At 42.3% G+C, this 14,442-nt stretch overlaps 1 protein-coding gene across 2 annotated transcripts in view; it reads right to left on the bottom strand.

Annotated features, from left to right (window-relative positions):
- The window catches only part of ahctf1 (AT hook containing transcription factor 1), a 97,773-nt gene extending 91,215 nt beyond the window's left edge, over window positions 1–6,558 (bottom strand). The window contains exons 1-2 of one of the 2 annotated variants that reach the window (XM_080200775.1): window positions 6,334–6,558; window positions 207–299 (exon numbers count right to left, since the gene is read on the bottom strand). The gene's annotated coding sequence lies outside the window, so the exon portion shown is untranslated. The remainder of the gene's footprint in view (window positions 1–206; window positions 300–6,333) is intronic. The other variant, XM_080200776.1, reaches the window with a different exon arrangement.
- Window positions 6,559–14,442: the final 7,884 nt, after the last annotated feature.

The raw sequence follows: 14,442 nt of genomic DNA, 5'->3' as shown, positions 1-14,442 counted from the left end.
ATTAAAACGTAACCAGTGAACAGCAACAGTCCCAATACTGCTCCTTATAGAAACACCACTTCTGTCATTAACAGCTTTTTGGTAAATGTGTTAGTACTAACTCAGTGGTATCACTCATATTGGGAGTCAGAAGATTGTGGGAACATGCCCCATAGCAGAAACTTGATTAAATAATCTAAACCAACACTTTTATGCAGGCAGCCTACCTTTAAGTGGGTACAAAAAAATCCCGTACATCTATTGAAGAGCAGATGAGTTCATTCCAGTGTCCTGGCCGATTTTAAGCCCCAACCAACAGCCTAGAACAGAGGATTTGGTTATTTACTTAATCTCCTTTCATGGGACCATGCCACGCCACACAAATTGGTACCACGATTTCTACAGCAATCACACAGTACAAAGTATATCACTGCTTGGAAAGATGCTACATAAATATGAGTCTTTGTAAATAAGATATCAATTAGGTTCAAAAATGTTGAGTGGCATGGTGGCTAGCCTTGGATAACAGTGTGTGGAGTTTGCATGTTCTCCCTGTGTCTTTGTGGGTTTCCACTGGGTGCTCCAGTTTCCTTCTACAGTCCAAAGATGTGCAGGTTAGGTGGACTGGCCATGATAAATGCAAGGGTTACAGGGATAGGGCAGAAGAGATGCTCCTTCAGAGAATGATTACAGACTCAATTGCCAGATGGCCTCTTTCTGTACTATTGGGATTCTATGGTTCAATGTTTCATATTTCTTGGCTCCAAATATAAAAGCCCAAATCTTACTGTTAAAAAAGTTTATTTTAAAAATCTGCTTCAAGTTATGGAAATTTTCATTCCTCTCCCATCTCACTTTCCTTACAAGAACGTGAAATTGATCCTAGTATCAGGGGAATAGCAGGGGAAATACGTGGGATTACGGGACTAGGGCATGGATGGGATTGTGGTCAGTGCAAACTCGATGGGCTGAATGGTCTCCTTCTGCACAGTAGGGATTCTATGAACATAACCTGAAATCACGGAACATATGTCAAGTGAAGAAAGACTTCAACTTCAATATCAGGTTAGGTTAGAACCTGTGAGAGCCCTGTGAAATTTAATAAAAGCTAGTCTGGCCTAGGATGTCAATATTTTCCTGAAGAGGCGTAAGTTTGTTGACAGGAGGGACTGCGAAGAACAGAAGAATGGTTTGAGGAATTTGCAAAATTACCACCAAAACACTCAACAGTTGGCAGAATTTGGATATTGCAAGGGTTCTTAAAAATCAATATCTGCTTATAAATGCAAGAACAGGAAAACAAAGATTTAAATAATTTTCTGCAGCCTTTATCCACTTATTGCCACTTGAGGATTTACTTGCGTTATTGTCTGAGCTTTGTGTGAAAGTATGTTGCTTGTTTGAGCAGTAAGGGAATAGTTTTACGATGTATCGAACTGTGAGCAGAATATACATATTAGCAAAACCATACAAAATCAGCACAGATCTTGGTAACTCTGTAAAGTTACTGCAGATTAACAGGACACAAAATGTTTGGTGGTGGGTAAGAAAGGAGAATAGAAAGAGAAAAATTGACCTCTTTTTATAAAAGAGCAAATATTGCTTTAACTATATGACTATTTTTCTGCAGTGGATGATATTTACAATTATCCTCATAATTCTGTGCCATCATTTTGTTATGTAACAACTGAATTATCACTGATTACTCGTCAGCTTCTGCTATGGACAGTTCAGTTCACATCAACAGCACACGTACAATTTTATGAATTAAAAAAGAACTGTCACATTTTCAAAGGTGATAGAAGTTGAGATGGCCAATTGCGATACTTAAAATACTGCGCATTCACAATTCCAAGTATTGTTTTGAACTTCCTCTTGTTGGCTGGTATATACTCATGTTAAACTTACAATTTTTATGCTGCTATCCTGATACCCTTTACAATCACATTTAAATAGTATATGCATTGTTCACTACTCCAAACCAATCTACTTAGTTTACTCCTGGAATTTCTTGGGAGAAGCACAGGCAAAACCTAGAGTAAATAAAAACAAAATACTGCAGTTGCTTGAATCTGAAACAAAAACAGAAAATGTTGGAAAATCTTAGCAGCATCTGTGGACTGAATATAGAACCAACCTTTCGAGTCTAGGGGGCTGGATAGAATCTGTAACCAAAGATCAACCACCATTATTTGGTATCTTGAATGCAGGTTGTGTTTTGAGGTTTTGTTTTGCTGAGGCAATTGAGTGCTAAAGGCCAAAGATAAGAGAAAGCAGCTCACAAATTGCTCCTGATCTGTTAACATCTGATCGCATCGCTGAAGACACGGTGATTTAAATTACCTCGCTCTTTCGTATAGAATCAAAATAATTAATCATGGCACGAATAATTAACAATTATGAATTCTCAATTGTTTAAACAAGATAGAGTTTGACACATTAGCAAGTTAAATCTAGCGAAGAAAAACAAACTTTGGAGAATAGTGAACTTACTAGGGCGGTTTAATTGAAACTTTAGCAAAATTAAGTTTGATGTTCCAAAGATCCTACCAATGTCTAAAGCAATAGTTAAAACAGCATAATTCCTTCTTAGGCAATCCCTTGGGGTGAAGAATGGTTTGCTTTCACACATGTTCAATGGATTTTGTGATGGCTGGTGAATCCCATGTGTAATCTGAAGGATCTGCCAAGTGTAGGTCAAGTGATGCTTGAAAGGTTGGGTAGATGAGTTGTTTGGGGATTATTACACTTCATCTCAACTTCCCCACGTTTCTGGCGAAGCCTCTGTGATGGTACGTTCCTCAATGAGCCATTTTGGTCGGTCACAAGCCAAGCCAGGATCTCCCACAGGTGGGTGGGTATATTTCACCTCTCATGACAAAGGCAGATATAAATAATTTCATCAATGCCTCCAATATGCCAGTTTAGCCTTTGGTCAACCGAAACAGAGAATGTGAGGACCAGGATCTCAAATCCAAGTCATGGTTCACCGGGCAGCAGTGATCCCTGCTATCCTATATGTTTCACAGATTTGGCTAACCTATAATGGGCACTTCAAAGTACAGGATAAATACCACCAGCAGCATCTTCACAAGATCCTCACAAGATCCTTCAAATGTAGTGATGAGGAAGGTAGTACCCTTCCCCAAGTCTACTTTTCCAGAAAAAAGACGCTAACAACTCAAAACCAGCTCCCTTGAGCAGAACATATGTCTGTATGCCTGATACTGTCAGTAACAATAGATATGTATCACTACTACAATAGAATGTTGCAGTTATAACACAACCATAATACTATGCATGAGGCTAGGAGTGAAGTCTGTACTATTGAATATGTACTTTGTTTTAAATCCAGAGATTTGCTTTGAACTGCATACAAATATCTCATTGAAAAATTGCACTTTCAACATTGCAACAAGCATTCTCTGACCAAAGAAATTAAGTGGCCACATGTTTGAATATCTTGGGTACATTCTTAGAAAATTACATATTTGTACAAGCATGTATTTTGCTTTACTTTAATCGCAAGACTTTTGTATCGGTATTGTTTACCAATCTGTCATGTTATTAATGTTACTTACAAAGACAACATATTTGGAAAAAAAACAATAAAGGCAACTACTGAATTAAGAGTGCAGGTCAAAAGCTGACACAAAGTAACCAATCTGCTAGAAAGAGACCTCAGATACAAGCTACGAGTTTCAGTTATAGTCCATTGCCTGATACCATTAATTTTATGCTGGCACATCAAAAACAGAGCAAAGCTAGCCTCAGTCTGTCAAACGTTATAAGTAAAATTATCTCCGCTGGTGTAATTTTCCAGTTCTGATGTGAGCACCAGCATAAGAAAATATTCTCAATACAAATAATGTCTCAAACCATTTAAGTATACATTGGGTGCAGAATAGATTACTTTAGCAAACCACTGCAAGAAAATCACATTAGCCAACATGGTATCAAACTACAAATTGAATAGCTTCTCTACTGCTGTTCAAACTATTTTGACAGCTTATTGTTGGAAGGTGACCCATGACAAGAGAACAGTCAAGCAAATTTGGGGATCTTTCAGAGCATCTTCCTCTAAGGTTCTCTGCTCAATGACAGGTGTTCCATCATGGTTATGCTAGAAGGCAGGTCTCAAATTCACAGCTATTGGCACCAATATGACCCACATTGTTGTCCAGTTAACTGATTTCCCAAGGAATTGAAGCTGCTGTGACAATATACACTTTACATGCATGTTGCAGCCTGGAGCTATGGTCAATGATGGTAGAGACTCCAATTTCTTACCATCTAACAGCTGACCAAGAATCTCTCCCAATCTTACAACATGCCATCGGTATGCGTTGTCAGATATCCACGTTGGCATGCAACCCTTTTGGCCACATTATGAGCGCATTCCTTGACCATCATGCCCTGGGCTGGGACTCGAACCTGGGGCTTCTGGCTCAGAGGCAGAGCACTACCCAACGCACCACAAGAACTTTCTTTTAAGAGTTTAACCTTCTCTTAATCAAATGTGCACCGAAATCAAAGGTTTTTTTCCTGTTTAGATACTAAAATGGCCTATTGTGCATTTCCAGTATAACATTTCTATTTTCGATTTCCTGCATTTACAATTTCCCCTTTTGATTTTATTTGCTCATTTCACTGCACTCTCACTCTTACACAAAATCAATAGTGTTGCCAATACCGAAATGCATTACTGCTTTCACATTACACAAAAATAAATTCCAATTCCAAACTGCCTCAAGGATGTTGGCACACTGGTTAGTACTGCTGCCTCACAGTGCCAGGGACCTGGGTTCGATTCCGGCTTTGGGCAATTGTGCGTGTGAAGTCTGCATGTTCTCCCAATGTCTCTGTGGGTTTTCCATGGCTGCTTTGGTTTCATTCCACAGTCCAAGGACATGCAGGTTAGGTTGATTAGCCAATGTAAATACACAGGGCTACAAGGAGAGGGTGGAGGCAAGGGCCTGGGTAGGATGCTCTTTTTGGAGAATCAGTGCAGACTCTTTTTGTAATTAGGGATTCTATGAAAAATAACTCGTCAGAATTCAACAGAAGCAAGCCCAAATAAAGTTTATTCTTCCACAGTACAGGGTTTTCTAATATTCAAACTTGTATCAAAAATGAGCACATAATCTTGGCTGATGTAGAACTGGGAGGATGCTGCACTTGCCCCAGTTCCTAGCCAACTTGTTATGACACATTTGCCTGCTCAGGTGGATGTAAATAATCCCATTGCACCACCATGGCAATTGATCATTTGTTTGTTTCGTGGAATCTTTTTATTCATAAAATGGTCACTGACATAACTGCATTTGATTTATTTCTTTATCTTTACTGCTACAAAGTGCAAAGCACAGAGGCAGTATTAAAATATTACTCTACATAACAAGACATAACAGAAGAGGTTACACCTTTTACATCAAGAGGTATTAATTAATTTTTCAGTGCACAAAACACTGTTGGATAACTTCAATGCAATATACTTTGATAAAGATCTTTGCCCTTGCAGCACTGACTGTAGCTGTATTCATCTTTTTAAAAACGTTTAGCTACAAAGAACAAATGCAAACTGCAATTCGTTCTTGCAAAAGACTCGAACGCTGCTATTAATTCCCTATTTATTAAAGGCTCACATTTCGCGTCCAGTTTAATGTATGGATTAACTCTACCCAAGAGGTTTCGGCCCCATGTGCATCCGGTTAAATCCGATCGATACCATTCAAGTGGTGCCTAGGATAACGTGGGTCTGGTTTCTTCCTATTCAAGAAAGCAACGTGCAGATTTCACCCACCAGACTACAAATCCCAGCACTACCTTCACAAATAGAAAGGGGAGGGGGAGGATCGGGTGGATTGAACTCCCTTGTGGACTTTACCACCATGCAGACGTTATGAATGTTAACAAATGCAGGAATGAACATCTGACACATGCTCACGATTCCAAGTTCAGAGGGACAGGGAGGGAGAGAGGCAGCAGTTCCTTTACACGAAGTGGATTAAAAATCCGTTTGCGCAGGACTTCGGAGATTCTGCTTCTTTTTTTTGCAGCTTTCTGGCCCCAGTTTTAAGATTCAATTCCAAGTGCTGGACGTGGTAATGGGGGGCAGGAGAGAGACAGAGGGGCGGGGAGACTGGCGCGCGAAGGGGCCTACACAGGAGTGACTCACCCCCCCCTCCTCCTTCCAACCCTCCTCGGCCGCCTCAGTAAAAAAGTCAGGGCGTTAGTGCAGGCCTCACTCGCAGGCCCAGAGGCTTCGGGTGCTTTGGTGATGAGAGGGAGATCTGGAGGAGGGAACGCTACAATATCGGGGTGAGGAGGAAGGGATGGAAAGGGGTCCCTTACCTGCGATCAGATGCAGCAGCACCGCCGCCGGGCTGATCCCGTCATTAAATCCAGGGTGCGATGGTCCCTCCAGCAGCAAGCAGCCCGCTCTCAGTGTGGTGACGGCTGTGTGTGTGTGTGTCCGGCTGCGCCTTTGCCCTTCCCCGTTTCCCTATCCTCTCCCTCCCGCCAGCCTTTTTCACACTCGCTCGCTCTCCCGCTCCTTTCACTTTAACGTCAGCGCCATTTCCCAGCTGGGGCTTGCGCACTCCCCTCCCCCCCCCAACCCGCCAAATCCCGTCTGACGTCAGCCTCTCGCGGGAGTCTGGTGCGCGCCAGCTACCGACATTCAAACCGCAACCGTTAGGAGGCCCTCGCCACTAAAACTTTGTTTAAACCTTCAGGGGGCCCGCCCGCAGCGCACAGCCTTTTCTGTGAGAGACTGAAAAGCAAGAAAGTGTAAGTTTACACTTGACGAGGGAATGTTTTTGGCAGTTTAGTTTATTTATTGGTGTCTCAAGTAGGCTTACATTAACACTGCAGTCAAGTTACTGTGTGACAATCCTTAATTAGTACTGGCTTTTTAAATACAAAAATGAGTGTTTACTTTCCTAATATTTGTGTATTCATTGCCAGGATCTGTGATAAACCAAAGAGAGTCATGAAGGCAAATTACTGTGGATCAATTACTCAGCTTTCACAAAGGGTCATCTGGACTCTAAACGTCAACTCTTTTCTCACAGATGCTGCCAAACCTGCTGAGATTTTCCAGCACTTTCACAGAATACTACAGTGCAGAAGAGGCCCTTTGGCCCAATGAATCTGCACGGATACATGAAATACCCTGACCTGCCCATCTAATCCCACTTGCCAGCACTTGACCCATAGCTTTGAATGTTATGGTGTGCCAAGTATTCATCACTTTGTAAAGGATGTGAGGCATCCTGCCTCCACCACCCTCCCAGGCAACACATTCCAGACCACTCCCCACCCTCTGGGCAAAAAGGTTTTACCTCAAATCCCCCCAAACTTCCCACCCCTCACTTTTAACTTGTGTCCCCTCGTAACTGACTCTTCAACTAAGGGGAACAGGTGTTCCTTATCCACCCTGTCTATGCCCCTCATAATCTCGAACATCTCCCTTTTGGTTTTAAATTACTGCAAATGCTGGAATCTGATTCAAAAACAGAAAATGCTGGAAAAACTCAGCAGGTCTGACAGCATCCGTGGAGTGAGAATACAGCCAACTTTTCAATGAATCACCCAAACTCAAAACATAAGAACATAAGAAATAGGAGCAGGAGTAGGCCATCTAGCCCTTCGAGCCTGCCCCGCCATTCAATAAGATCATGGCTGATCTGTCGTGGCTCAGTTCCACATTCCCGCCCTCTCCCCATAACCCTTAATCCCCTCGCTTATCAAAAACCCATCAACCCGCGTCTTAAAAATATTTAGCGAGGCAGCCTCCACCACCTCAACGGGCAGAGAATTCCAGAGATTCACCACCCTTTGAGTGAAGAAGTTCCTCCTCAACTCCGTTCTAAACCGCCCCCTCTTTATCTTGAGGCTGTGCCCCCTAGTCCTACTGTCCTTTCTGAGCGGGAAGAGTCTCTCCACCTCTATCCTATCCATCCCATTCATCATCTTATACGTCTCAATGAGATCTCCCCTCATTCTTCTAAACATTGGCTCTATTCTCTCTCCACAGATGCTGCCAGTCCTGTTGAGCCTTCTCCAGCACTTTCTGTTTTTATCTCAGGATTCCAGCATCTGTGGTATCTCACTTTGATTTGTATGATAATGCACATGTGCTGATCTGTCAGCACTGAGATTGGCACATGCGCAGCGGTCCTGCACTACTGGCCTTCTGATTGCTGGCCAGCCCGTGGCCCCACTGGACCTCTATCCCCCCTGCCCCCAACTCCTAATCGCTGGCCCCCTGGATTTTTCTTTATCAAGCCCTTTAAATATTGTAAATACTTCAATTAGATCTGCTGTCATCCTAAACTCCAGCGAGTGTAAGCCCAAACTGCTTAATCTCTCCTCATACATCAATCTTTTTATTCCTGGAATCAACCTGGTAGACCTGCTCTGAACTGCCACCAATGCACCACATCCTTCCTCACTTTGTTCCTGACACCCCCTGACTTGCACTTTTTTCATGTGAGGTTGTGCAGCTGTGTCAGAAGTGTATCTCTGTCATGGTTCAGAATTAATTTTTGGAAGGATTCATTTGCTCCAGAGGCTTTGTTGACTCTCAACTGTCAAATGGCGTTTTTAACTTTGCTCTGGATCAGGTAATGCCAGGACCAAACTTAATGAGGAGGGGGATTGAAAATGTTCAAGTTGAAGAGGTTCTCAAATGAGGTGTTCTTCAGAATGTTCGCTCCAATAAGCAGTAACTGCCTCCCTTCCTGAATACGCTCTCCATGCTTGGCTGTCTGTGGGATGGGTTTTGACAAACAAGTGTATGTAATTGGTGTCCATCGGTTGTTGGATCTCCCATACTATTTCTACCCACCATTTGTTCTTTATGTTATAGTGCATGTGATGTGGACATCTTTGTGGTTCCTTGTTTGAATGATGACATGGTGAGCAGGTGGGCAGTGTTTAGATCCTGGCCTTGAGTTCTTGTGCATGTTTTGCTGGGTGTTGGTTATGACAAGGTCATGTCCTAGACATTTTGTCAGGAGTGGGATGTGGTTGCAGTTTGCTTCAATGCTCCTTCCTTACCTGTCAAACATTCCAGGGATTCTGATCTTTCCCAACTCTCCAAGATAAATCTATCAGAAGGATGAGTTTGTCACTAGCCATGACCCAGTCATGGAATTGCTCAAGACAAGTCTAGAATCCCACCTTGGCCTCATCTGTTGCCTCGACAATAGGAACATATCACTGATGATTTTTTTGTTAGGGTAAGCTGTGCAGTCATAAGGCTCTTTCTTATTCCAAAGGGGAAATTGCTGAAGTGCCAAACAAGCCCATATATGTGGAAGGCCCTTCCCTCCACTGTCTCTTCCATGATGACATGCAAGCCAAACAGAGCCACCAAAAACTCACCTCATTGAAGGCTAGGTTCAAACAAGACTGTGCCATGTCACCAACTCTGTTTTCCTTGCTGCAATTGCAGCTTTGGTTAATGGATAAAAGAGCTGAACTCCAGAGATAAGGGAGAGTGTCTGCCTTAGACATCAAGATTGTATTTGACCAAATACGGTATCGAAAGTACGCCACAAGTATGGCTTCAAGGAACCTCAAGTAAAACTGGAGTTAGTGATATTCAGGGAAAACTCTGTGCTGGTTGAAGTCAGTGACAAACGTAGAAAATGTCAAAAGTATCTCAGATTCAGATACCAGTTGACAGGAACATTTGTAGACATATTTAATCTCTCCTTACTCTGATCTGAGGTCCCTACCTGCTTCAAGAAGACAACCGTCATCCATGAACTAGGCAGCATGCCTTAATGACTGCCACCCGATGGCTCAGACATCCATCATTATGAAATGCTTCGAAAAATTAGTCAAGGCATGCATCAACTCTGGTCTCCAGATTGCTTGGATCTGCTACAGTTCACCTGTTGCCGCAAAGGGTCTACAGTAAATGCGAACTCTCTGGCTCTACACTCAACCCTGGAATACCTGGATAACAAGAACACTTACGTCAGGTTCCTACATATTGACTACAGCTCAGCTTTCAACACCATCATTCCTATCAAACTCATCACTAAACTATGTGGCTTAGGGTCCTTATCTGCTTCAAGAAGGCAACCATCATCCCAAAGAAAAGCCAAGAAGTGTGCCTTAATGACAATCATACAGTGGCTCTGACATCCATCATTATGAAGTGCTTCAAAAGGTTAGTCGTGGCACGACTCAATTCCAGCCTCCTGGACTGTCTGGATCCACTGCAGTTCGCCTACTGCCACAACAGGTCCACAGAAACGCCATCTCCCAGACCCTGCACTCAACCCTGGAACACCTAGATAACACAGATACTATGTAAGACTCCTATTTATTAACTACAGCTCAGCCTTCAACACCATTACTCCTATGAAATTCATCTGCAAAGTCCATGGCCTGGGGCTTGGCTTCTCCCTCTGTGACTGGATGCTGAACTTCCTAACCTGCTGACAATAATCAGTAAGGATAGGCAACAACACCTCCTCTGCGATCATCCTCAACACTGGTGCCCCACAAGGCTGTGTTCTCAGTCCCCTTCTATACTCCTTATATGGCTGTGTAGCCAAATTGCTCTCCAACTCGATTTTCAAATTTGCTGATGACGCCACCATAGTGGGTAGGATCTCAAACAACGTTGAGACAGAATACAGGAATGAGACAGAGAATCTGGTGGACTGGTGCGATGACAATAATCTCTCCCTCAATGTTAACAAGATGAAGGAGATTGTCATCGACTTCAGGAAGCGCAGTGGAGAACATACCCCTGTCTACATTGATGAGAACAAAGTAGAAATGGTTGAGGAGCTTCAAGAGTTTAGGTATCCAGATCACCAACAACCTGTCCTGGTTTCCCTCCCCCTCCCCCTACCAAGCTGACACTATAGTTAAGAAGGCCCACCAATGTCTCTACTTTATCAGAAGGCTGAGGAAATTTGGCACGTCAGCTACAACTTTCACCAACCTCTACAGATGCACCATAGAAAACATTCTTTCTGGTTATATCACTGCTTGGTATGACTTCTGCTCTGCCCAAAACCGCGAGAAACTACAAAAGGTCGTGAGTGTAGCTCAATCTGTCAGGCAAACCAGCCTCCCATCCATTGACTCTGTCTATACTCCCTGCTGCCTCGGCAAAGCAGCCATACTAATTAAGGAACCCAAGCACCCTGGACATTCTCTCTTCCACCTTCTTCTATCGGGAAAACAATACAAAAGTCTGAGGTCACGTGCCAACTGACTCAAGAACAGCTTCTTCCCTGCTGCCATCAGGCTTTTGAATGGACCTACCTGGCATTAAATTGATCTTTCTCTACATCCTAATATGACTGTAACACTACATTCTGCACTATCTCATTGCCTTCTCTATGAACAGTGTGCTTTGTCTTTATAGTGTGCAAGAAACAATACTTTTCACTATATGTTAATATATGTGACAATAATAAATCAAATCAAATCCCTTTCTGACTGGATCCTGAACTTCCTAACCCACAAACCGCAATCAGTAGGGATAGGCAACAACGCCTCCTCCACTATTACCCTCAACACTGGTGCCCCACAAGGCTGTGTCCTCAGCCCCTTCTATACTCATTGTACACTTATGACTGTGTGACCAAATTCCACTCAAACTCCAGTTTTAAGTTTGCTGATAGCACCACCGTACTGGGTCAGATCTCAAACAATAAAGTGATTGAGTACAGGAAAGCGATAGAGAATCTGGTGAAATGGTGTGATGTAGGAGACAGTCATCGACTTCAGCAAAAGTTTTGGAGGATATGCCCTGTCTATGTCAACGGTAATAAAGTGGAAATGGTCAAGAGCTTCAAGTTTTTAGATGTCCAGATCACCAACAATCTGTCCTGGTCCCTCCAAGCTGACACTACAGTTAAGTAAGCCCAGCAAAGCATCTACTTTCATTGGAGGCTAAGGAAATTTGGCATGTCCACTACATGTTGCATGTCGCACCAATTTTTACAGATGCACCTTAGAAAGTATCATTTCCAGATGTATCACAGCTCACTATGGCTCCTGCTCTGACCAAGACCGCAAGAAGTTACAAAGGGTGTGAACATAGACCAGTGCATCACTCAAACTAGCCTCCCATTGATTGACTCCTCTACGTTTCCCGCTGCCTCAGAAAAGCAGCCTGCATAATCAAGGGCCCCACACACCCCAGACATTCTCTTTTCCGCTTCTTCTGTTGGGAAAAATTACAAAAATCTGAAAACCGATACTAAAGGACTTGAACAGCTTCTTTCCTGCTGCCATCAGGCGTTTGAATGGATCTCCCATATATTAAGTTGATCTTTCTCTACAATCTAGCTGTAACTGTAATGCTACATTCTACTCCCTCTCCTTCTCCCTTATGTACTCTATGAACAGTATGTTTTGTCTGGATAACATGCAAGGAACAATACTTCTCATTGTATCCCAATACATGTGACAATAATAAATCAAATAAATTCCTAATCAAATACTGAGAAGGTCAAGCAGCACCTGTGGAGAGGAAAACAATTGACATCCTGATGAATGGACATTAACTCCTGTCAATTGGTGCCTGACCTGCTGAGTATGTCCAGCATTTTCCACTTCACAGTTATTTTAATTAATAGCCAGGTGTGTTCCCTGAATTTTTTTCTTTAAATTTAATCCAAATTCTCAAACTGCCAATCATGGGATTAAATGCACCTGCCTTGGATTATGAATCCGAGAACAAGCCCCATCACCTCCAAACCTCTAATGATAATGAGAGGAATTAAATGATACAACAGAAAACATTGCACTGTTGCAAATCAGAAATAAAAATTAATATGCTGTCAGCATACAGGCAGATCAGTTAGCTTTTGGAAAGAGGAACAGGTACTAATGGAACCACCGCCTGTTCAGATCTTTTCTTGCTTTTGCTTCAACGGTAATTTAGTTTGGAAGACTAAAACAAAAGGAAGTATTTTCATATTCTTAATGTCTCAAAATGCTTGGCAACCAATTACTTTTTGAAAAGTAATGTTTGTTTGTTAGAGAAGCACAGCGGTTAATTTTCGCACAGCAAGATTGCACAAATAGCAAATCAGAAGAGTAAAAATGCAATTTGTTTCAATTGTCACATTAGCTTTTAAAACAAGAAATATCCCAAGGTGCTTCAGGGAAAACATATGCTGAGACAGGAACTGAGAGATTGGGACTAAAAACTTGTAAAGGAGAGGTTTTTATTTAAAGAAAGAGACAGTGTGAATGAACTTCAGAACTGAATTCCTGAAAGCTCCGCTGCTGGTGATATGGGTGAAAGAATGAAGAATGCCCAAAAGTGAATGATTATCTGCAGGAGATTACAGTGATAGGGTGGAGTGAGGCCATAAAGGGAAATTAAAGAAGATTTTAAATTTGAGGCATTGAGTTGTGGAACCAGAGTAGCTACATTGAGGATGGTGGTGATTGATGAACAAGTCTTGATGGAAGATGGTGTACGTGAACCAGATACAGATTATGGTGGGTGATAAGGAAAGCATTAGGGTAACAGTTTTAGTTGTTAGTAGCTAGGTTCATGATGAGTGATTGAGTGGAAGAGTGGAATCATTAGCAAAAGAACAAATTTTATAGCAACAGCCAAAGACAATTTTTGATTTTCCCATTATTCGAAACATTATCACCGAACTCCAGCGAAAATAATTTACTCAGTCTCTCATCATAGGATCTTATGCCAGGGACCAATCTAAATGGACCTTTGCTCCACTGTCTTCAATGCAAATATGGAGAACAAAACAGCACACCATACTCCAGGTGTGGTCTCGCCAAAACCCTGTACAGCTCCAGCAAGACATCTTCATTTCTGTACTCCAACTGTTTGCAATAAAAACCAGTGTACCATTTGCCTTCTTAATTTCTTGCTTGCTGTACCTGTATATTAACTTATTAAGTTAATGTGAACAAGTACACACAGGTCTCTTTGATCTTACAATTCTTTCGCTGTTTAAAAAATATTCAGTTCTTCTATCCTTTCAACCAAAGTGAATAATCTCACCTTTCCCTACATTTCCCTTTAGTAAAACCATGTTAACTCACATAATAGAATATTGGGGCAGAAGATCAATGGCTTATTAAAATTAATTTATTCATCATAAGTAGGCTTACATTAACACCACAATGAAATTACTGTGAAAATCTCCCAGTCACCACACTCTGGCACCTGAGGGAGAATTTAGCATGGCCAGTGCACATAACCAGCACGTCTTTCAGACTGTGGGAAGACACCAGAGCACCAGAGGAAACCAATGCAGACACGGGGAGAACGTGCAAACTCCACATACACAGTGACCAAAGCCGGGAATCAAATCCAAGTCCCTGGTGCTGTGAGGCAGCAGTGCCAACCACTGTGTCACCGTGCCATTTGCTCAAAGATGTGGATTTTAAGGAATATTTCAAAGGAGGAAAGGTAGGGGGAGAAGCAGAGCTTTA

This window comes from Carcharhinus amblyrhynchos, chromosome 12 (genome assembly GCF_965287045.1).
Source record: "Carcharhinus amblyrhynchos chromosome 12, sCarAmb.v2.hapA, whole genome shotgun sequence".
Taxonomy (NCBI): Eukaryota; Metazoa; Chordata; class Chondrichthyes; order Carcharhiniformes; family Carcharhinidae; genus Carcharhinus; species Carcharhinus amblyrhynchos.
Note: the sequence above shows the minus strand (reverse complement) of the source record. Positions and strands in the feature narration are given on the sequence as shown.